The sequence below is a fragment of the Phycodurus eques genome, chromosome 16 (genome assembly GCF_024500275.1).
Source record: "Phycodurus eques isolate BA_2022a chromosome 16, UOR_Pequ_1.1, whole genome shotgun sequence".
Classification (NCBI taxonomy): Eukaryota; Metazoa; Chordata; class Actinopteri; order Syngnathiformes; family Syngnathidae; genus Phycodurus; species Phycodurus eques.
In genome coordinates, this window is record NC_084540.1 from 12,684,694 (window position 1) to 12,708,206 (window position 23,513).

Here is a 23,513-nt window from a genome sequence, read left to right on the forward strand (position 1 = left end):
TGTGCCGATGTTTCTCCAGTGTTGCCTAAGGAACCATTGGTGGGAATGTTGTAGACTGGTCATGTCAATAAAGATTTGCTTTTGAAAATATGTCTTGGCGTCTCGTGAACCCACTTATACAAAATATGAGAGATATGTTTGTTTTTACTTTTACTTTACATCTACTGGCACTTCTTTGTTCCCCAGTCAGGTCGCTGCTTGATTGGCCAACATTCCATTTAACATCACAATTCATGGAGTCATGACACTGAGTCGTCGGGTTTCCCCACACACATTAAGATTTTTGGTCGTAAATATTGAACGTTCAATATCTAAGATCGTCGTCCCGACCCATTTCAGACCCTATTATCGGGACAAATGTACTCTTAACACACCTCAGACGAAAGGATAATTTTATAGGAGACTAAAATAAAATAGTCTGGCGTTTTTTCGTCATTGGTCAGGAAGGGGCAAAATCACGACAAAACAGCCCGATTATCTTTGTGTATCACGCCCAACCTGCCCTGAGTAAATAAAGCTTAAAAAAAAAAAAAAAAATTCATTTTAAGGATTCAAATATATTATTACGGTATCATGTATCGAAAAAAATTGTCGACTTGTAATATGTTCAAACAGATAAAGGTAAAAAAAGAAAAAAAATCTACCATGCTTATCGAAACAATTTTAAATACCTGCAATTAGTTTTACTCCTAATTTCTCTACTCTTCCGTTCGTGTGTGCTTGTGACTGTATTCAGTGAGAGGAAGTGGATAGTGTTTCCTGTGCACCCCCACCGCATACGCGTCCGCCCTCCGCCCCCCCCTTCTGCGTCCCTCAGGGGTGTCCGCGCAGACGTGCACGCGCACAGCGGCGAAGGCAGCAGCTCTGGAGCTAAATGCTACATGCTAAAGGTTAGCTACCAGCAGCAGCAGCAGCGAGTTAAGTAGAAAATGGCGATCATGCAGGACGAATGCCTCCCCTCGTAGGTGCTGCAAACGCGTTCAAGAAATTATTTTTAGCCTTACAGTCGGCTTTCCTTTTCCACTCTGTTGCACTTTATTCTTCAATGAGGTGAGGCTTTATTAAATTGATTTTTTTTTTTTATAAATGTTTTTTTTCTTTTTTAACTGCTTGATGCCGTGTTCGGATAACCTTATCTACGGGCGTCATCGACACAGTTAGGGACTGGTGGAGCTAAATTCAGCCGCCGCTGTTGTTTTAGTTGTCCGAGCTAGGCTAACTCGCTAGTTAAGGCGAGCGGGCCGTTTGTAAGCATTTTTTTTTTTTTTTTTGCATGAAAAAAAATAGTGCATGCATTTACGGACATTGACTTTTAATTCCAACACTGGGGCAGCTTCCATTTGTATTTATAGGGAAGATAGCTAACTACAGTAGTCACCGTCATTGGTTAACCTTAGCTTATAAGCGATATTTTTTATTTTACTGATAATATTCTTATGTACTCCACATTGCTCTTTTGAATGACAATTTGGTGAGTAAAAACGCCTGGCAGTGCGTTTCATCCACATTTGTGTATCTTAACACGACCGCTTGCCGCTTCGTAACATTAGCTTGCAGCTACTGTTAGCGTTAGCCGCAATGCTAATTTAACGACGCAGATTGTCGGCGGTCGTGCAAACCGTGTGCCCGGCTTTCACATTAGCTTCCGAAAGTACTTACGTGTGATTGGTTGTGGTTTTGTACACTTACCTTCCAATGCGGTGCAGTGCAAATGTAATTTGGCGAGGGGATAGTTGTGCAGTTTCGTTTTAGATCGAGAGCGATTATAACACCCTCTGTCGGCAAAGAGGCACCCATCAGCTGGTTCGTAACAGTAAACACTACACTACATCGCATTGCTTTTGCGCTGGTATACTTAAGACTTTATTAAGCAGGTCAGACGAGGTCGCGGCAGATAATACGTTTTGGCGCAGATTCTCGAAAAGGCTTTTGTTAGGGTTTGTCGCGCTGGAAAAATACCAGTCGAGTCGAGAGGAGCCATGTTGGTTAAAGATGTGAGTGGGCCAACAAACAGCTGAGGAGATAATGGCCGATCAGGACCTGAGCTGCAAGTCTGACCTAAACGCACTCGCTCGCTCTTGCCTTTCTCTTGCTGCACTACCCAGACACTCACACACACGCGGCTCTTTGGGCCTGAACATAAAAGACAGTGGCTTGCTTCGGTTTTCTTCCTGTTGTGTAGAGCAACTTGTTTTCCAGCATATTTGGCATTGTTAACAGACTGTAATTACTAATAATTGCGGACGAGTGTCAGTTTTGTTTTGGGCCGTTTGTCTTACATCATTCTCAGTCAACACCCATTGCAAGCCAATACAATCTTGGTGGTTGTATTAAGATTAGCTCCTGCCTGATGATAGCTGGGATAAGCTCCAGCACTCCAGCGACCCTTGTGAGGATAGGCGGCTCAGAAAATGGATGGATGGACATGCAAACATTTTGAGATATTGACCCTCTTATTTGTGTTTGTATTTTGTTTTTGTATAGATTCGGAATTGGAAGCTTTTGCCGCCAAAGAAACTGAAGCATCTTAACAGGTGTGTGAGTAACCATGAGCACATATATATATATACATACATGCATACAGTGGTGGTTGGTAAGGCCCAGCGAGGCCTTCTGTGCTGGCCTAAACCCGATCGGAAGCACTGACCTAAGTTTACAGTCTAAATTCTATAACAGTGAGTGACAGTTTTTCGACATGTGAGCCGTCGTTTGACCATTGATTTATTTTGGTTTGTAAGCAAAAATTTGAGATATAAGCGCTGTATGGTGGCAATGAACTCAACTCACTTTACGAGCAGCAGTTAGGCAGATTCTGCAAACAATTCTTCAAAAAAGAGGCTCCAAGCTGTTTAATGCCACTTCCAGCTAAGGTTTACTGTCAAACTAAACATAAAACAAGGATAATTATAACTTTGTGCGTTTTTAAAAAATGCATTATTCGTGCACTCACTGCAGTAGTCTCGCCACTCTGCAAATCTGTTGTTGACCAGTACTGACCACTCATGTGCTTGAGAAGTATATGCACCATTTTCACAATTGACACTGTTCCAGATTATCACACTACTAGTCACTTTAAACTGCTTACATTTCTTCAAGTCTGCGCCATTTGCATAATGTGCATTGTACCAGACTATTGCTCTTTTAGTCATTTCAAAGTGCTCTAAATTGCGAGAGCACCCTGCATCATTTGCACAATTCTCCAAAAAAAAAAAAAAAGAAAATTATCAGCATTACCACATTACTGGTAACCTTTCATTGCTCAGTGACTCTCCGTACTGTGATTTATGTTTTTATGTCGCAAAAGTATTTTCTGTCCAATGGCTGTCTGTTGTCGTACTAGAGCAGCTCCAACTACCGGAGACAAATTCCTTGTTTTTGACATACTTGGCAAATAAAGATTATTCTGTTAACTTTTAAAGTTTGCTATCTTAATGTTAACACAATGTAAAATGCCATAGACTGGCTAACAAATAACATCTATGTGGAGATGTTATAACGCTTTAAGCAATGGATATTTGAACACAAACGGTGCAGTAACACGGAGTAAGCCTGGGTGATTATGGTAAAAACATGTTTTGATTGATATTTAAATCACGATTAATCGTCAATTAATTAATCATTGATTTCAAAACTTAGTATTTATTCAACTACCAAAACTCATCTTTATATATAACTTAAAAAAACAAAAATAAAATGTTAAAAAGTAACAACCAACCCACACACACACACATTCTTCCGCCGGTTGGTGACTCGAACCCATGGTGGCAAGCGATTATCTTAATCTCTTGGGAGCGCCACATTCTACATATGTTTATTAATATTTGTTGTTATCCACATTCATTAACGGTGAAGGGATTTTGGGCGGGTGCTCTTTTTTTCACAGATAGTATATTGTCCACAGCCCAAAGGTTCCCCATTTGTGGCATACCAAAGACAATTTTCAGGGTCCAAACACAAGGGTGGATGGAGCCCTCTTGCTGTGCACAGTCTTCTGATTCTGAAAAATCACCTTTTGGGGGGCTCCGATATACCCAAAAACCCAATTTTGCAAGTGCATTTCCTGATGAAAATAAATGTCTTTTAAGGGTACCAAACACAACCCTCTAAAACTAATCCAGAAACGCCCCCCTGGAAAGTTAGGGAAGAAATTTTTCCCCTGATACCAGTTCCACTGATCAAGTCTTTCATAACAGGACATATAAAAATGTCTCGCCAACCCATGCCCAAAAGTGATAGGAAGTCAACAATTTAGTTTGAAGCAGCCATTTTGGGGGGAATTCCATGACTCCCTGAGGATCTCCAACGAGATAATTTGCCCAAGTGAATCTTAATTAGAGGCAGGTATGCGAGAAAAATGGACAACGCTAAATTGTAAAACCTTTTTTCCTCTACCATCTAATGTGCGTGTAGCATGATGAGTTTGATTTATCATTTTGATGATTCCTCAAAGGGGTTCATTGCTGCTTGCAAACCTACAAATCAGATTTGTAGCTGTTTGTGTGCACTAACATGGGGGGTGGGGGGGCAGTGGATGGGCAGCTGACGCTTATGCAAGCACATGCAGTTCCGTTTGAATTGAATTGTAGGGTCTGGTTTGGTCTCGGCTGGATTGTGCTGAGTAAGCTTTGCTGTTTTAAATCGCTCAATGAGAAGCCAACGTCCTGATGTTTTGTGTGTGTGTGCGCAGAGATGTTTGTGTTGAGCTCATTGTCTCTGTACACCTTGTCCACATGGAGCCACACGGAGCTTGAAAAGGGCAGCTACTATATTACCTGCATGTGCAATTTCCCGAACGAGATGTTTTTAATCTGAATGTGCATCAACCCACAAGACCTAGTCGGTTCTTTGTTGTTGCTAATGTTGTGAAATGTTAAAGTGGAAGTCAAATGCAGTCTGGGAATTTGATCAAGTTATGATTTGCTTGGATTTCTTAAATTTAAAAAAAAAAAAAAAAAAAAAAAACGGAAAGGTTATCTAATCAATAAAATTTCAAGATTCTTTGACATTGATTAAATTCTTTCAATCTTATACATTTTTACAGTTATTTAACAGTCGCACAATTGTCAAAATCAGTTCATCCAATATGCACGCAATGAGAAACAAAGTAGACAACAAAGTATATATATATAACAAAGTAGAAGTCAGTCAAATATTTTTATTATAACTTGTTTTTCACAGAGTTTGAATATATGCCATAGAGTATTGTTATAGTGGCTGTTTGTATGCATTTATACAATGTTTGTGTAACAATATTCATTATTTTAAGAGATGTGCAGTGAGTTTGAAGCTAATTTTCATTAACTCGTCAATGGCGGTTTTCATTCATTGGTTGTTAGCTCTTTAGCTAATGATTTTTGTGAATACAAATGAAGACAGAAATTAAGTATGTGATGTATTTGAACATTCAATAGGTGTAATTCCTTTGTGAGTTTAGTTTTATAGTGAGTTTCAACTGGAGTGTCAATGAGCAACTTTAAGCAACATTCACTCTTACTCCTTGCAACTATGTTAGCACCATAGCAACCTGTTGTTGTGATCACGTGGCTTCTGCATGCTGTCGGGCACTGCTGGACAGAAGTGCTGGAGTGGAGCATGGAATGGACTGCTTGTACAAGATTGGTAAAATCGGAGCTTTGAGATCCAGTCCGATCCAAACATTTTTTTTTTTTTTTATGACATCGGGCGGGACACCCATACCATCCAGCAGTGAATTGGTTTTGGACTTAATGGTAATTGAGGTAACACTTATTTGCATCTACAAAACGAGTGTGAACTTTCTCTCTCATAAATGTATTTACAAGACAATCACAACCAATCACAAGGCTTCATGGGTGTCCTACAGTACTTCTCCTACTGTATCACCATTTTGAACAGTACCGTAATTAAAGTAGTGCGTTCGGTTGTTATAAGAGTTGATGAGATGGTGTATTACATGAAAATGTAATTCTTCTCATAGTTGGTGGTATTTTGAATTGAATCATATTCTTTATGAATGATGATGGTTGGAAAATGTTGAATGGAACTGAGTATTGTTGACTTTACTCTCGCTTTTGAGTTGCTAAATTGTCCGACTTGTTGATTTCTTCAATGTTTGCTATATCTTTTTGCATAATTGTCAAAAGAAAAGAAAAAAGTACCGGCATTACCAGATAACTAGCAACCCTTGACTGCTCAGTAACTGTTTTTTTCTCAATGTCTTTATGTCTCCAAAGTGTTCTCTATCAATTGACTGTCTGTTGTTGTACTAGAGCGGCTCCAACTACCGGAGACAAATTCCTTGTGTTTTTGGACATACTTGGCAAATAAAGATGATTCTGATATGCATTTAGATTTGCATATGTGACGTGCATATTTTGAATTTAATACTGCACAGCTTAAAATTCCTTTGGTGTTGCAACAGAGCTGCTTTGCTCGCTGACCGTTGCCTCCTGCATGCAGTAAAACCACACCTAACCGGGTTACAAGACTTCAGCAAGCGAGCGTTTAAATGTTGTTGCCTTGTGCAAGTTCGGGCCAGATTCTAAATCTCTGTAGCCCTTCCCCCCGCCCCAAGTAGTTTACTTGGCAGTAGGGATGAACCGATACCGCTTGTTTTTCATTACATATTAACTGCACTGGAACCTACGGAGCCCCAGACATGACATGTTTAAAAAAAAAAAAAAAAATACTGGTTCGTGCGCACATGTTACTAGTTACTGCGTGCGCGCGAAGAAGCCGTGGCGCCGTACTGGACTGGAGGATAACCAAATCGAGCACACTTTTACGGACTTGTTACAAATGACGCAGCCGGAACTGCAAGACACATGCGATGACTTCAGAGTAAGTTTATTTTCTTATCATGTTCTAGTCAGTATCTTATTATTCTATTATTAGTTAAGTAGTTATTTGATTGGGTCTATGTTTGCTACTTTGTTACAGCGAGTAGTCGACTACGCTTTGTGTTTGTCGGAACTGCATCTGTGCCTCGACTTTCAACTTCGAAAGAGGGTGTGCTCGATTTACTTACCCTCCTGTCCAGTATGGTCTTCGTGCATACCCTGCAACTATTTCGTGAGCACAAACAACTACTTCGTACATATAGAATAACTATTTCGTGCGCACGGTGTGGTACTTCGTGCGCTCTAAATAGTTTTTTCCCCCCTCAATGTCATGTCTGGGGCTCCGTAGGAACCTCCAAAGATGAGCATTATCTCTTCTTGGCTGGTTGAGTTTCAAGTAGGCCTGCACTAATACAATTTTTTTTTGTGAGACCGAGTACTTAAATTTGAATACTCGACAGTACTAAGTACATATACGTGATAATGGAATTTTGTCTTGCGATGGTGATAAGGGCGCTTGGTACTTATATGGTGGGGGAGGGACAACTCATGCCAGAGACCTGCTTGCGTCACCTGGCCTTGTTTTAGCCCTGTCCAAAAAAGATTTTAATGCAATATCTCAGCAGTTCAGTACCAAATTATTCTGTCTATGCACATCTTCAGCAGTTATCGTCAAACATTTTAATGTATTTAGAAAAAAAAAACAAAGAGTTTACTGGGTCTTTAAACACTCTTACACTAGACCAGTGGTGGGCAAACTACGGCCCGCGGGCCACATCCGGCCCGCCAAAGATTGGTACAGAATCATCAAAATCATGACTCAATTCATTTGACCTTATCCTGTAATACAAAGTGATTCGACCAGCTTGTGCTGTAATGCCCAATGGTTCCACTAGGTTGTCCTGTAATGCCCAGTGGTTCCACTAGGTTGTCCTGTTATGCCCAGTGGTTCCACCAGGTAGCGCAGTAGGTACAGTGATACGTTGACTTGACTTTGGCTGTTCTGTTTTTACTCTGCTACGGCTCTGAGCCCTTCTTCAACAAGGAGTGGGCCAAAGGGAAAAAAAAGTTGACAGTGAGTGCTGAGCAGTGATTCCCGTAACGGATTACTCCCAAACTTTGCTATTTTGGGCAACAAGTAAAGTAAAGCGTTACTTTCCTCAGGAGAGTAACGAAACGGAAGTCACTTTTGAGTCACTGTTTCTCACCAAGTCGTGATTTGTCACTGGTGACTCGAAAGCTCACACTCCAGCCATTCAATAGCATTTGACTGTTCACAAAGTCTGCTGATTTCTTAAGGGGAAGAAAGGGATTGGGAGGTGATTGATGAGTCTACAATGCACAGTGACGGTGCAATACCATAAAAGTGCAAAGAAATGCATGATTTCACTATCGCCACACTGTTTGTTGTTTTCTTTTGTAAAAAGTATTTGATTGTTGTTACTTTTTTATTTACACATAAATAATAGTGTTACTGGCGTGTTAAGTGCGCAATGCATTGTGGGTCATACCCAAGTGTGCGGTCATAAATTGGTCATGGAGGTTAAGGACTGTCTCACTGAAGGAGTTACAATACTTATATTAAATATTTACAATGAAAAGGGAGAACTTTGAACTCGATTGTAGTCCGGACTTTGAGCTGGTTTGACGCGCTGCTCAGCTGACGTCACGTAAGTAAGTGCTTCTCCCCCCGTCAATCACCCACAGCTTTGCTAGGTAAACAGTTGCGTAATCTTGTCACCTTTTCTCGCTCTTCGCATCAAAATTACAATGGTGGCAGCAATGGTGTGAGTGTTTGTATGCCCCCAATATCAAACCGCAACTCACGTTTACGTACACGCACATACAATTGCCTTCATAGACCACAGTTGGCATCCATCTATCTATCAGTTAAGAGTCTTGAGAGAAGTGTACTGAGAATGGTATGCTACCTGTACTGTGTTGTCATGGCAATTCTGCACTTGCTGATTTAACACTAATATTTAAGTTATTAGTTCATGTAGATGAACTAATAACCCATTACCAACTAATGGGTACAGTTAAGCTAATGCTTTTTTTTCTTCTTTTTTTGGTACTGTGGATAAGTGATATTCCTGCCACTTGGCAGCTGCTGAAAGTAGCTAAAAAGTTATTTTTTTTCTAACTTAGTTACTTTTGAAATCAAGTAATCAGTAAAGAAACTAAGTTACTTTTTCAGGGTAACTGTGGCAACAGTGGTGCTGAGCGTTTAATATAGAATGGACTACTAAATACTTTTTCACTGAAGTCCGGTCAAAGTCTGTCTAATTTGTTACGAAACCATTGTGGTTTTAGAGGAATATACAACCCAAATTCCAATGAAGTTGGGATGTTGTGTTAATCAAATAAAAACAGAATACAATGATTTGCAAATCATGTTCAACCTATATTGAATTTAATACACTACAAAGACAATATATTTAATGTTTAAACTGATAAACTTTGTTTTTAGCAAATAATCATTAACTTAGAATTTTATGGCTGCAACATGTTCTGAAAAAGCTGGGACAGGTGGCAAAAAAGACTGAGAAAGTTGAGGAATGCTCATCAAACACCTGTTTGGAACATCCCACCGGTGAACAGGCCAATTGGGAACAGGTGGGTGACATGATTGGGTATAAAAGGAGCTGCCCTGAATTGCTCAGTTATTCACAAGCAAAGATGGGGCGAGGTTCACCTCTTTGTGAACAAGTGCGTGAGAAAATAGTCGAACAGTTTAAGGCCAATGTTCCTCAATGTACAATTGCAAGGAATTTAGGGATTTCATCATCTACGGTCCATAATATCAAAAGGTTCAGAGAATCTGGAGAAATTACTGCATGTAAGCCGCAAGGCCGAAAACCAACATTGAAAGCCCGTGACCTTCGATCCCTCAGGCGGCACTGCATCAAAAACTGATATCAATGTGTAAAGGATATCACCACATGGGCTTAGGAACACATCAGAAAACCAATGTCAGTAAATACAGTTCGGCGCTACATTCGTAAGAGCAACTTGAAACTCTACTATGCAAACCAAAAGCCATTTATCAACAACACCCAGAAAGCCGCCGGCTTCTCTGGGCCCGAGCTTATCTAAGATGGACTGATGAAAGTGGAAAAGTGTTCTGTGGTCCGACGAGTCCACATTTCAAATTGTTTTTGGAAATTGTGGATGTCGTGTCCTCCGGGCCAAAGTGGAAAAGAACCATCTGTACTGTTATGGACCCAAAGTTCAAAAGCCAGCATCTGTGACGGTATGGGGCTGTGTTAGTGCCAATGGCATGGGTAATTTACACATCTGTGAAGGCACCATTAATGCTGAAAGGTACATACAGGTTTTGGAGAAACATATGCTGCCATCCAAGTAACGTCTTTTTCATGGATGCCCCTGCTTATTTCAGCAAGACAATGCCAAACCACATTCTGCACGTGTTACAACAGCGTGGCTTCGTAGTAAAAGAGTGCGGGTACTGGACTGGCCTGCTTGCAGTCCAGCTCTGTCTCCCATTGAAAATGTGTGGCGCATTATGAAGTGTAAAATACGTTAACGGAGACCCCGGACTGTTGAACAGATGAAGCTCTACATCAAGCAAGAATGGGAAAGAATTCCACCTACAAAGCTTGTGATGTAACACAGTGGTAAACATGACTCTGTCCCAGCTTTTTGGGAACGTGTTGCAGCCATAAAATTCAAAGTTAATGATTATTTGCTAAAAACAATAGTTTATCAGTTTTAACATGAAATATTTTATCTTTGTAGTGTATACAATTAAATATATGTTGAACACGATTTGCAAATTATTGTATTCTGTTTTTGTTTAACACGTCCAACTTCATTGGAATTGGCGTTGTAACATCAACTGTCCCTTTTCTACCAAGAATGCTAATTATGCTAGCAGCCAATTAACGCAGGAATTGATGTCTACGGTTCAGCGGTTAAAATCAAGCTTGCAGGCACAGGAAAACACATTTATCTGACAAACTACCATCCAAGATTCAGTCACACAAGACCCTGAAACAGCGCCATGGGAGCTGGAGATGGAACTGATTGATCTCTAATGTGATAGTCTTAAAAGACAAGTTCAACTCTCAAACTGGATGAGTTTTATGCTTCATTAAGCGTAGACAAATTTCCAAAAATCCAGAAGATTGGCACAGAGGATGCTGGTGGTGTTTGGCTCTACGTATGTGTGTGAACAGACCTTTTAGTGTGAGAAACACCAACAAAACATCCTACAGATACCAGCTGAGTGATGAACACCTCAGATGTGTTCTGAGAATTCCCACAACAAAACTAACACCAGACTTTAATGCACTGGCAAAAAAGGTGATCAACAAAACAACATTGTTCCCATTAAAAGTAAATCTAAGTATTAACAATACAATGTCTTTTTGTTTGTTTATTTTTTATATCTACGCATCTGGTCCTGGCTTGCACCGCCTGTCAAATTTTAAGTGGCACCTGAGCCCAAAAGTTTGCCCACCTCTACACTAGTCAAAAAGTACTTGAACATCGTAGACTAAATTTTCTATTGAGATTAAATATCTGCGGAATAAATCATACCACAGTCAAAACTGTTGCCATCAGTCTTTAAGTGTACAGGCTGTGTTTTTTGGCAGATTGCACAGTTCTCCTCTTGCAAGCAGTAAATGTTCTCTTTTCCAACCAAAAGTTCTACGTTAGTATGACCTTAAACAACCCAACTGAGTGGTGACGAGACTGGTGGGGAAACCCAGTATATCACCCATACAACGCCTCCTCTCTAGATAAGATAATTTACTTCATCCCTTTGAGTGATGGCATTACTGAAAAATGGGTTCCAGTGTTAAGCCGCTATGAGAACATACTGATGCAAATTATATTGTGTGCTGTATGCAAATTAGCCACGCGACCATCCCCGGCTTTTGTTCGTCCAGCAGGGAGAAATCTTTGAGTGTTTCTAGGCAGCCTTTGATGTCTATGGGTCATGTTTGGGTGCACAGCTTGCATTTGGTATGAGGATTAACACTTCCTCCAGGCTACAAATAGAATCAATAGACGATCCCCTTTTAAACTTGACTTCCTTGCATGACTCAATACTGTCCGAAAAAACATACTCCTACTGGGTTTTACGACTGAGGAAGTCTTACAGCATGAGATGTCTTGATTTCTACCAAGTCGTAAACCCAAAATAGTCCATAATTGCGTGTACTATCGTTAATAGCTTTTGTCAGCAGGCGTTGTCAGACACAAATGTCACTGTCTCGTGGATATTGCTTGTTGTGGCAGCCTCGGCATTATTTTTATTTATTTTTGGGTGGGGGGTTAATACATTCCCCTCCAAAAGTATTGGAACGGCAAGGTCAATTCCATTGTTTTTGTTGAAAACTCTAGACATTGGGGTTTCAGATCAAAAGAGACAAAAGTTAAGAATTCCAGCTTTAATTTCATGATATTTCTCACAATGTTTCTGTCATCAACTGCTGTTGATACCGTTGGCCGACCTGTTCAATGTCTGTTGCTCAGTACACCAGTAGTTTTTCTTTTTCAGGACATTCCAAATTGTTGTATTGGCTATGCCCAATGTTAGTTCAATAGCTCTGATTGATTTTCCCTCTTCTCCCAGCTTCAAAATGGTTTGCTTTTCTCCTAGAGACAGCTCTCTGGTCGTCATGTTTGCTTAACAGCAAATGCAGTTTTCACAGGTGAAACCCAAAGCCAAACACAAGCGCTATCTGTTGAAGCAATCAATCTAAAAGGCAACACCTGAGCAACTGGAAATATCCATCAGTCACATGTTCCAATGATTTTGGTCACTTGAAGTGGGTTTGGTTCAAACAAAAGGTGCTCTGTCCTGAGTTGTTTAACATCTAAATGTAAATACCATGAAATAAAAGCTGGAATTCTGAACTTTTCTCATGTTTGTTTGATCTGAAACCCAAATGTCTTCCCTATACAACAAAAATAAAGGAATTGACCTTGCCGTTCCAATAATTTTTGGAGGTGACTGTATTTCAGTCACAAGTCGATATTAAAAAGTCACGTTTACAAAGCTGTATTTCACCTCATTGTCACAACTGAATTTTATGAAGTGATCTCCCGTGGCTCTCTTCTTCCAGTGTATGCAGATTAAACCACTGGCCAGCTGGAGCTATAGAGCGCATTCACAAAGATGAATGAACTTCAGTGTTTATTTGATGAATTGTCATATACCATAATTTCTCGTGTATAATGCACCCCCCCCCAAAAAAATAATTGTCAACTCAATAGTGCGCATTATACATAGCTATTGGGGAGGAAAAAAAACTTAATTTTATAAATGTATGATGCCATCTAGAGGTCTAAAGTCTTTACACTGGCTTCCAGTCAGCTTTAGAATAGATTTTAAAGTTCTGCTACTGGTCTATAAATCACTAAACTGTTTTAGACCTGAATACATGAATGAAATGGTAATGGAATATAAATCCAGTAGGGCTCTGAGATCAACAGACTCAGGTCAAATAGTGGAGCACAGAGTCCAAAGCAAACATGGTGATGCAGCATTTAGCTATTATGCTGCGCACAAATGAAATAAATTGCCAACAAGTGACATCAGCCCCAAGTGTGCATGTTTTTAAGTCCAGGTTAAAAACTCTCCCATGCTTTTTAGAGCATTCCCCCTTTTAAATATTTCTTGCACTGTATGACGTTTTAATTTTATTTTTATTTAATTTTTGTTCTCTGTTTTAAATGTTTATAAGCTGTGTTTTGTCTTTGTTTTTAAATGCTCTTAATCATGTAAAGCACATTGAGTTGTGAATGAAATGCGCTGTATAAATTTGCTTTGCTTTGCTTTTGAAAAAGCTGTACACTTTCATTCCAATATGCTACCGCCACCTAGAGGTTATGAGAGAGGTGTACACTTTCATTCCAATATGACAGGGGTACGTATGACTGCAGTTGTGCTCATGAGTTTACATACCCTGGCAGAATTTGTGAAATATTGTTTTTTTTTAATATGACTGAACAACAACCATCATTAATTTCGTTACGGTTATGTTTTGTTTAATGATAATGCTTTTCTGAAATGCTTGACAGTTTAATTTTCTTCTTCTTTTCCTTTCGGCTTGTCCCGTTAGGGGTCGCCACAGCGCGTCATCCTTTTCCATGTAAGCCTGCATCCTCCTCTTGAACACCAACTGCCATCATGTCTTCCCTCACGACATCCATCAACCTTCTCTTTGGTCTTCCTCTAGCTCTCTTGCCTGGCAGCTCCATCTTCATCATCCTTCTACCAATATACTCACTATTTCTCCTCTGGATCTGTCCAAACCATCGAAGTCTTCTCTCTCTCACTTTGTCTCCAAAACATAGAACCTTGGTTGTCCCTCTGATGAGCTAATTTCTAATTTTATCCAACGTGGTCACTCCGAGAGCGAACCTCAACATCTTCATTTCCGCCACCTCCAGCTCTGCTTCCTGTTGTCTCTTCAGTGCCCCTGTCTCTAATCCGTACATCATGGCTGGCCTCACCACTGTTTTATAAACTTTGCCCTTCATCCTAGCAGAGACTCTTCTGTCACATAACAGACCTGACACCTTCCTCCACCCGTTCCAACCTGCTTGGACCCGTTTCTTCACTTCCTGACCACACTCACCATTGCGCTGGACGGTTGACCCCAAGTATTTAAAGTCCTCCACCCTTGCTATCTCTTGTCCCTGTAGCCTCACTCTTCCCCCACCACCCCTCTCATTCATGCACATATATTCTGTTTTACATCGGCTAATCTTCATTCCTCTTCTTTCCGTTGCATGCCTCCATCTTTCTAACTGTTCCTCTCCCTGCTTTCATTGCAGATCACAATGTCATCTGCAAACATCATGGTCCACAGGGATTCCAGTCTAAACTCATCTGTCAGCCTATCCATCACCACTGCAAAAAGGAAGGGGCTCAGGGCTGATCCCTGATGCAGTCCCACCTCCACCTTAAATTCGTCTGTCACACCGACAGCACACTTCACCACTTTTCTGCTGCCCTCGTACATGTCCTGTATTATTCTAACATACTTCTCTGCCACCCCAGACTTCCGCATGCAGTACCACAGTTCCTCTCTGGGTACTCTGTCATAGGCTTTCTCTAGGTCTACAAAGACACAATGAAGCTCCTTCTGACCTTCTCTGTACTTTTACATCAACATCCTCAAGGGAAATAATGCATCTGTAATACTCTTTCTAGGCATGAAACCGCACTGTTGCTCGCAAATACTCACTTCTGTCCTGAGACTAGCCTCCACTACTCTTTCCCATCACTTCATTGTGTGGCTCATCAACTTTATTCCTCTATAGTTCCCACAGCTCTGCACATCACCTTTGTTCTTAAAAATGGGCACCAGTACACTTTTCCTCCATTCCTCAGGCATCTTCTCACGCACTAGAATTCTAATTGAACAAGCTGGTCAAAAACTCCACAGCCACCTCTCCTCCCTCCACAGGAATGTCATCAGGACCAACTGCCTTTCCATTTTTCATCCACTTTAATGCCTTTCTAACTTCCCCCTTACTAATCATTGCCACTTCCTGGTCCACCACACCTGCCTCTTCTCTCTCATTTTCCTCATTCATCAACTCCTCAAAGTATTCTTTCCATCTAGCTAGCACACTACTGGCACCAGTCAACATTTCCATCTCTATCCTGAATCACCCTAACCTGCTGCACATCCTTCCATTCGCTATCCCGCTGTCTGGCCAGCCTGTATAGATAATTTACTCAATCTTTAGTGTCCAACCTGCCATACATGTAGTCATATGCCTATTGTTTGGCCTTTGCCCTGTGTCGCATCTCAATGTATTCCTTTCGCCTCTCCTCGGTCCTCTGTGTCCCACTTCTTCTTAGCTAACCTTTTTCCTTGTATGATTTCCTATACTGTGGGGTTCCACCAAGTCTCCTTCTCTCCTTTCTTGCCAGAAGATACACCAAGTACTGTCCTGCCTGCATCTCTGATCACCTTGGCTGCAGTGGTCCAGTCTTCTGGGAGCTCCTCCCGTCCACCGAGAGCCTGTCTCACCTCTTCCCGAAAAGCTGCACAACACTCGTCCTGTCTCAGCTTCCACCACATGGTTCTCTTCTGCCTTTGTCTTCCTAATCTTCCTCCCCACCACCAGAGTCATCTTACACACCACCATCCTATGCTGTCTAGCCACACTCTCCCGACCACTACCTTACAGTTGGTAACCTCCTTCAGATTATATCGTCTGCACAAGATGTAATCCACCTGCGTGCTTCTACCTCCGCTCTTGTAGGTCACCCTATGTCCGTGCCTCTTCTTGAAAAAAGTGTTCACTACAGCCATTTGCATCCTTGTTGCAAAGTCTACCACCATCTGTCCCTCCAAGTTCCTTTCCTGGATGCCGTACTTACCCATCACTTCTTCATCACCCCTGTTACCTTCACCAACATGTCCATTCCAATCTGCACCAATTACGACTCTCTCTCTCTCTGTCTGGGATGCTCAGAACTACTTCGTCTAGCTCCTTCTGGAATTTCTTTCACCTCAAGGTCACATCGTACCTGTGGGGCATAGCCACTAATCACATTACACATAACACCCTCAATTTCAAGTTTCAGCCTCATCACTCGATCTGATACTCTTTTCACCTCCAAGACATTCTTAGCCAACTCTTCCTTTAAAATAACCCCGACTCCATTTCTCTTCCCATCTTCACCATGGTAAAATAATTTAAACCCTGCCCCCAAACTTCTAGCATTACTGCCTTTCCACCTGGTCTCCTGGAGACACAATATATCAACTGTTCTCCTAATCATCATGTCAACCAACTCCTGAGATTTTCCTGTCATATTCCCAACATTTAAAGTCCCCACATTCAGTTCTAGGCTCTGTGCTTTCCTCTTCTCTTTCTGCCGAAGAACCCGCTTTCCACCTCTTCTTTGACTTCGACCCACAGTAGCTGAATTTCCAACGGCGCCCTGCAGGTTGACTGTGCCGGTGGCGGACGTTGTTAACCCGGGCCACGACCGATCCAGGATGGAATTCTTTGGATGAACGCTCATATTTGTTTGGCAAAGTTTTATGCCGGATGCTTTTCCTGACGCAACCCTCTGCATTTATCCGGGCTTGGGACCGGCCTACAGTTTGCACTGACTTGTGCCCCCCGTAGGGCTGCATTGCTTGACAATTTAATTTTAATCCCATTAAAATGAAATTACACGTGGTTTGTCTGGTCCTTCATATTTTCTTTAAAGAATTGTACCCATTTTATACAACCCCAATTCCAATGAAGTTGGGACGCTGTGTTAAACAAATAAAAAACTAATACAATGATTTGCAAATCTTGTTCAACCTATATTTAATTGAATACACTACAAAGTTAAAACTGATTGTTTGTTTTTTTAGCAAATAATCATTAACTTTGAATTTTATGGCTGCAACACATTCCAAAAAAAGATGGGACAGGGTCATGTTTACCACTGTGTTACATCACCTTTTCTTTTAACAACATTCAATAAACATTTAGGAACTGAGGACACACATTGTTGAAGCTTTGTGGCTGGAATTCTTTCCCATTCGTGCTTAATGTACAGTTTCAACTGTTCAACAGTCCGGGGTCTGCGTTGTCGTATTTTTTACGGCTCATAATGCGCCACCCATTTTCAATTGGAGACAGGTCTGGACTGCAGGCAGGCCAGTCAAGTACCCACACTCTTTTACTATGAAGCCATGCTGTTGTAGCACGTACAGAATGTGGTTTGGCATTGTCTTGCTGAAATAAGCAGGGGCGTCCATAAAAAAGACTGCTAGGATGGCAGCATATGTTTCTCCAAAACCTGTATGTACCTTTCAGCATTAATGGTGCCTTCACAGATGTGTAAGTTACCCATGCCATTGGTACTCACACAGCCCCATACCATCACAGATACTGGGTTTTGAACTTTGCGTCCATTACAGTCCGGATAATTCTTTTCCTCTTTGGCCCGGAGGACACATCATCCACAATTTCCAAAAACAATTTGAACTGTGGATTCGTCGGACCACAGAAAACTTTTCCACTTTGCATCAGTCCATCTTGGATGAGCTCGGGCACAGAGAAGCCGGCAGAATTTCTGGGTGTTGTTGATAAATGGGTTTTGCTTTGCATAGAGTTTCAAGTTGCACTTACGGATGTGGCGCCGAACTGTATTTACTGACATTGGTTTTCTGAAGTGTTCCTGATCCCATGTGGTGATATCCTTGTCGGTGATGTCGGTTATTGATGCAGTGCCGCTGGAGGGATCGAAGGTCACGGGCATTCAATGTTGGTTTTAAGCCTTGCCGCTTACATGCAGTGATTTCTCCAGATTCACTGAACCTTTTGATTTTATGGACCGTAGATGATTCCTTGCAATTGTACGTTGAGGAACATTGTCCTTAAACTGTATGACTATTTTCTCACGCACCTGTTCACAAAGAGGTGAACCTCGCCCCATCTTTGTTTGTAAATGACTGAGAAATTCACGGAAGCTCGTTTTATACCCAATCATTGCATCCACCTGTTCCCAATTAGCCTGTTCACCTGTGGGATGTTCCAAACAGGTGTTTTATGAGCATTCCTCAACTTTCTCAGTCTTTTTGTGCCACCTGTCCCAGCTTTTTTGGAACGTGTTCCAGCCATAAAATTCTAAGTTAATGATTATTTCTAACTTCAGAATAATTCTTTTGAAAAAAAAATTACAGATACTCTGTTTTGATCATATGGGTAGAAGCAAAATCATGCTTTATACATGAGTAGAAGGGTTTTCCAGAATTCTGAGCTCAACTTTGGGTTTATATACATGGGTGCGCATTATTCATGAGAAATTCCATTAGTTTTAGAAATCGTCAGCTTATACTAACAGTCAGTGGAAACCCCTATTGACGGGCTAGGGATTTACCTTCAAAATAACCTTCAAATATGACTATAAATATGCAAACGCCCCAGTAACACATACAGACGGGTAATATAACAATACTCATGGGCATATATTCTTCCTAATCTGTGAAAAACAAGTTTATCAACTTTATACCGTGAGTTCACTTTTCTACTCTTAACTTTTTTCTAGTCCCCTCCCCCCGCAAGAGTAGCTCCATGCAAGCATCGCACCACACTGCCCCTAAATGCCTCTTTATACTCCCGTGGCCGACAACGCCCGCATTGCGTCACGTGACTGACGAAATTGCCTCGCACAGCACCTCTGCATTGCTTGCCGCGGACCTGACAGAAATAGTTAGCGCGCGTCGAACGTCGCGGAGATAATCTCAGAATCATCTTTATTTGCCAAGTATATCCAAAAAAACACAAGGAATTTGTCTCCGGTAGTTGGAGTTGACAGAGAACACGTTTGTGACATAAAGACATTGACAAAAAAAACAGTCACTGAGCAATAAAGGGTTGCTAGTTGTCTGGTAATGCCGGTACTTTTTTTTTTTTTTGGGCAATTGTGCAAAAGATGCAGTGTCGTCTAGCACTTAGAGCAGTTCGAATGACTAATATTGCAATAGTCCGGTGCAATGACCATTGTGCAAAGGGCGCCGAGACTTCAAGGAGTGTATGCGGTTTAAAGTGACGAGTAGTGCGATAATCTGGTACAATGTTGATTGTGCAAATGGAGCAGATGCTACTCTGGCATGAGTTGCCAGTATTGGTCAACAGATATGCAAATAGTCCAGCTTGGCGAGACTACTACAGTGAGTGCACGAGTAATATATAATTGGCCCCACAGAAATGAAATCTCTCATGATTGGTTCGTTTTAGTCACATGCTGTGATGACGTTACCAGCGTGCCCTTGGCTCTACATACCATCTACGTCGCTGCCTTCTCGATCGATTTTGCAGAATAATTAAACTTATCAGCTGGTCATCTTGGTCCATTTGTTCTGTCGCGGTTGGCATTGTTTGCCATTTCTTTGTTCCTTGTTACTGAAAGTAAAGTAAAAATGGCTACCGGAAATGGCCAAAAGAATGCAGCGGAAACTCCACCCTGTGATGTCCTATCCAACACCAGCCATAGCGACACCCCTGACTTGGTGGAGAACTGCAGTACACTTTCAAAACAGCGTGCGTGGGTTGCGCGAGTATAAAGGCAAACTACGTGAGGGACAACCGCAGTGACGTCAGCGCGGTCGCCATCCGCACGAGTATAGAGAAGCCTTGAGAGTAAGCCGCACACAGCAACAGTAGACAGTCATGGCTTTGTATGAAATGAAGTCAGACAAATTTCTTGTTTTAGGTCAGTTAGGATTACCAACTTTATTATTATTTGCTAAATACTGGACTACTGAGAGGATTTTTTTATTTTATTTTTTTGACAAAAATATATCATCGACAATTCATTCACCCAGGCGTGCCAATGTTTTTAGCCATGGCTGTATTTATTTTTTTATACATGGTTTTTATTTTATATTTTTACATATTATTTTACTAATTTGTTTTAAAGTTATTTTAAGTTATATTTAAAGTTTAATTTTGGTAGTTCAATGGAAACTTTTGAAATGAATAATTGTTTATTAATCTTGATTTCAATATCAGTCAAAAGAATCATTTTTCCCCATAATTGCCCAGCCCTACCATCTGTTCAAGATGGCCTCCTAACTCTAATTGCACTGCCCTGTATTTTTTTGTTGTTGTATTTTCTCTGTATAATTCTGTTTTTACCGTTTTATTGTCTGTACGGTGTCCTTGGGGACTCGAAAGGCGCTTACAATTAAAATGTATTATTTAGAGGTAATAAACACAACCTTCCTCTCAGCTGTTGAGCACCAACATTAGCTGACACATTTGGAGCACAATGCAATGAGCTGCATTCATCCATTTATGAGAAACTCACCGTACAGACGTTGGTGAGATTTTTGCCTCATTTGTTTTATTCTTTTGTGGGATATTGTTAATACTTGGTTAAATTGTATGAATTATGCTGAACGTGAATAACTTTGGTTTTGACCTTTTAGAACAGTGTTGTTCTTTGATCTTTCTGCTGTTCCTCATCGCCTTCATCCCATTTTCTCTGTCACAATGGAGAGCAAAGTATGTGCTGAATAGTGGAGTAAACTGTCCAGATATTTTCATGCATTTAAAACGGAACAAAGACCAGTTTTAGTGAAAAGATACTTTTGGATTGCAAATCCTGTTCATCAGTCTGGTTACGTGCCTCCTGGGCATGTTGTAAATGGATGCATTGTGTTAGTAGCAACTGTAGATTTTTATTGTAAGTATGGGCCCTGTACAATGTATTTAAATATAATACTTGACAAAGTTGAAATTTTTTTCTTTGGGTTTATAGCAAGAATAATAAATAAGATTTTCACGGTCAATTGTGTAAACCGTTTCATAGCTGTGGTTTGGTACCATGATAGTTTTGTTTCCTTCCCACCTGGCTCTAGAATGAGATGAATCAAACCATAAAACACATTTCCAATAGCAGCTATGTTGACCTCGTGTGCCTTTCCCTCGAGCCTGCCTGCCCTATTCTTATTCCTAGTTGATTTTTTGCACCGCTTGGTGCCTCCTTCCCTCTGTCAGCTGTAGTTGTCGGGGGATGGGCGATTGTCAGCCCATTCTTAAACAGATGCTGTCTGTACGGGTGTGTGGGTGTTCTCTCTCCAGGAGGCCTCCACCATACTCTGTTGTTGTTGAACCCAGAACCATCTGCTGAAGTACTTGATGGTTGGAAAGAAGCAAGGCTGCAAGGAGCAGGGGTAGCTGTGGGAACCATTTTACATTTGATCGAACTGCAAAAATGCCTTATGAAGGAAAGAGAGGTGTTGAATGTGGAGTTGTCAGATTACAGATACATTTCAGATATTTGTTTGCATTGCGTTTGGAGGCCTGAACATGCAAACATTTGAAAACATCTCTCAAAGGTGAAGTTTAAAAAAAAAAAAAAAAAAAAAAAAAAAAAAGTCATGTCAGCCATGAAAATGGAGATGCGCTGTCACAGCCAAAACCAGATCACAGTGCTGCCGTTTGTTTTACGCTTCTCCAGAAAAGGGTACATTTACTCCACTGCGGAAGTTGTTCTAAGCCGATATATGTGCCAATGAAGGGTACTCAAAGGACTGATTTGTATCCAACTCAGGATGAGTAGAACTTTCTTTACAAAGTACCGTAATTTCTCTTGCATAATGTACACCCCCAAAGTTTATCTCAAAATTCTGGAAAACCCTTCTACCCATGTATAATGCATTTTTACAATGCATGATTTAGCTTCTACCCATATGATCAAAACATTAAATATTTTTTTCAAATAATTATTCTGAAATTAAGCACTTTATTTGAACATGTCATACTTTTATTTACTTGCTCTTATTTTGAAATTCACAGCCTTACTTTTATTTAGTAAATGAGAAAACACACAGTTGTGCTCTTATGTTTGATTACCCAGGCAGAATTTGTAAACATGGGTACAATTCTGTAAAGAAAACATGAAGGGTTAGGTGAAACACAATTTTATTTTAATTGGATTCAAATTAAACTGTGAAGCGTTTCAGAAAAGCATTATCATTAAACAAAAGATAACCATAAAGAAATAAATGATGGTTGTTGTGCAGTCATTTAAAAAAACAAAACAAAAACATTTCACAAATTCTGCGAGGGTATATAAACTTATGAGCACAACTGTACGTACAGTATATGCAGTCATACGTACCCCTGTCATATTGGAATGAAAGTGTAGGCTACACCTTTTTCATTACCTCTAGGTGGCGGCATATTAGAATGAAAGTGTACACCTTTCTCATAACCTCTAGGTGGCGGTGACATTGGAATGAAAGTACAGCTTTTTCATAACCTTTAGATGGTGGCATACAGTCCTAAAATGTGAGTTTTTTTTTTGTTTGTTTTCCCCTATACCTATGTATAATGTACGGTGGCCTGGAAGTGCAAAACAATATAACAAATTGTGAAACACTAACATTTCAGAAAAAACAAAACACAAACCACTTTAACATTTCAGAAAACACAAACAAAACACGAAACCCTAACATTTCAGAAAACAAATTAACGAAACACTAACATTTCATGAACCACAAGAACAAAACACGAAACACTTAACATTTCAGGAAAAACTAAAACAAAAGACGAAACACTTTTACAAAAAGACAAAACAAATTACAATTGCGGACACCCGCAAAGGGAGGGGCCCATTTCACAGACATTCTTGGAAATCCCACGGCTTTTCTCTGCAAGACCCGCCCCGCTTCTACACGATTGGCTCCTGCATTGCGGGGAAGGCTAGGCTACACAGATGGAACGTGATGTCCATCCCAAATAGCGATACGGATAATATACGGACATCCTGAACAGCGAGCCTGTATAGGCGTTTGATGCTGTGTATACAATATATTGTACTTGATCACATTTCTTAAACCATAAAACAATAGATTAAGAGTTAAGAAAGAAGCAGGTTACTAAAGAGAGAGGATGCTGGTGAGAATTAAAGGGAAAGTTTGGATATTTGCAAGGAAGCTGCCGGCTCCATTCATTTTTGAAGTGGCGAGCGAGGGATCTACCTTGCATACATTCTGGTCACAAGCTATGCTTTTTCATCGACAGGCAAATGATACATTATGAATATAGTTTAGCGTTGATGTTAAACAACATTTGATGCTTTACGTACTATTTATAAGGCTTGAACCGAGGCGGCACAGCTCGCAAACCCAGTACTTAATTATTTGGACTATAGTGTCTCTGCATGCAGCTTGCAAAGCA

At 40.7% G+C, this 23,513-nt stretch overlaps 1 protein-coding gene across 7 annotated transcripts in view; it reads left to right on the forward strand.

Annotated features, from left to right (window-relative positions):
- Positions 1-820: 820 nt before the first annotated feature.
- Positions 821-23,513, forward strand: part of LOC133415452 (trinucleotide repeat-containing gene 6A protein-like) — a 69,311-nt gene continuing 46,618 nt past the window's right edge. For 5 of the 7 annotated variants that reach the window (XM_061701532.1, XM_061701531.1, XM_061701536.1 and 2 more), the window contains exons 1-2: positions 821-1,050; positions 2,485-2,534. The gene's annotated coding sequence lies outside the window, so the exon portion shown is untranslated. Of the gene's footprint in view, positions 1,051-1,090; positions 1,472-1,723; positions 2,390-2,484; positions 2,535-23,513 lie in introns of those variants that run through there. The other 2 variants (XM_061701533.1, XM_061701534.1) reach the window with 2 other exon arrangements.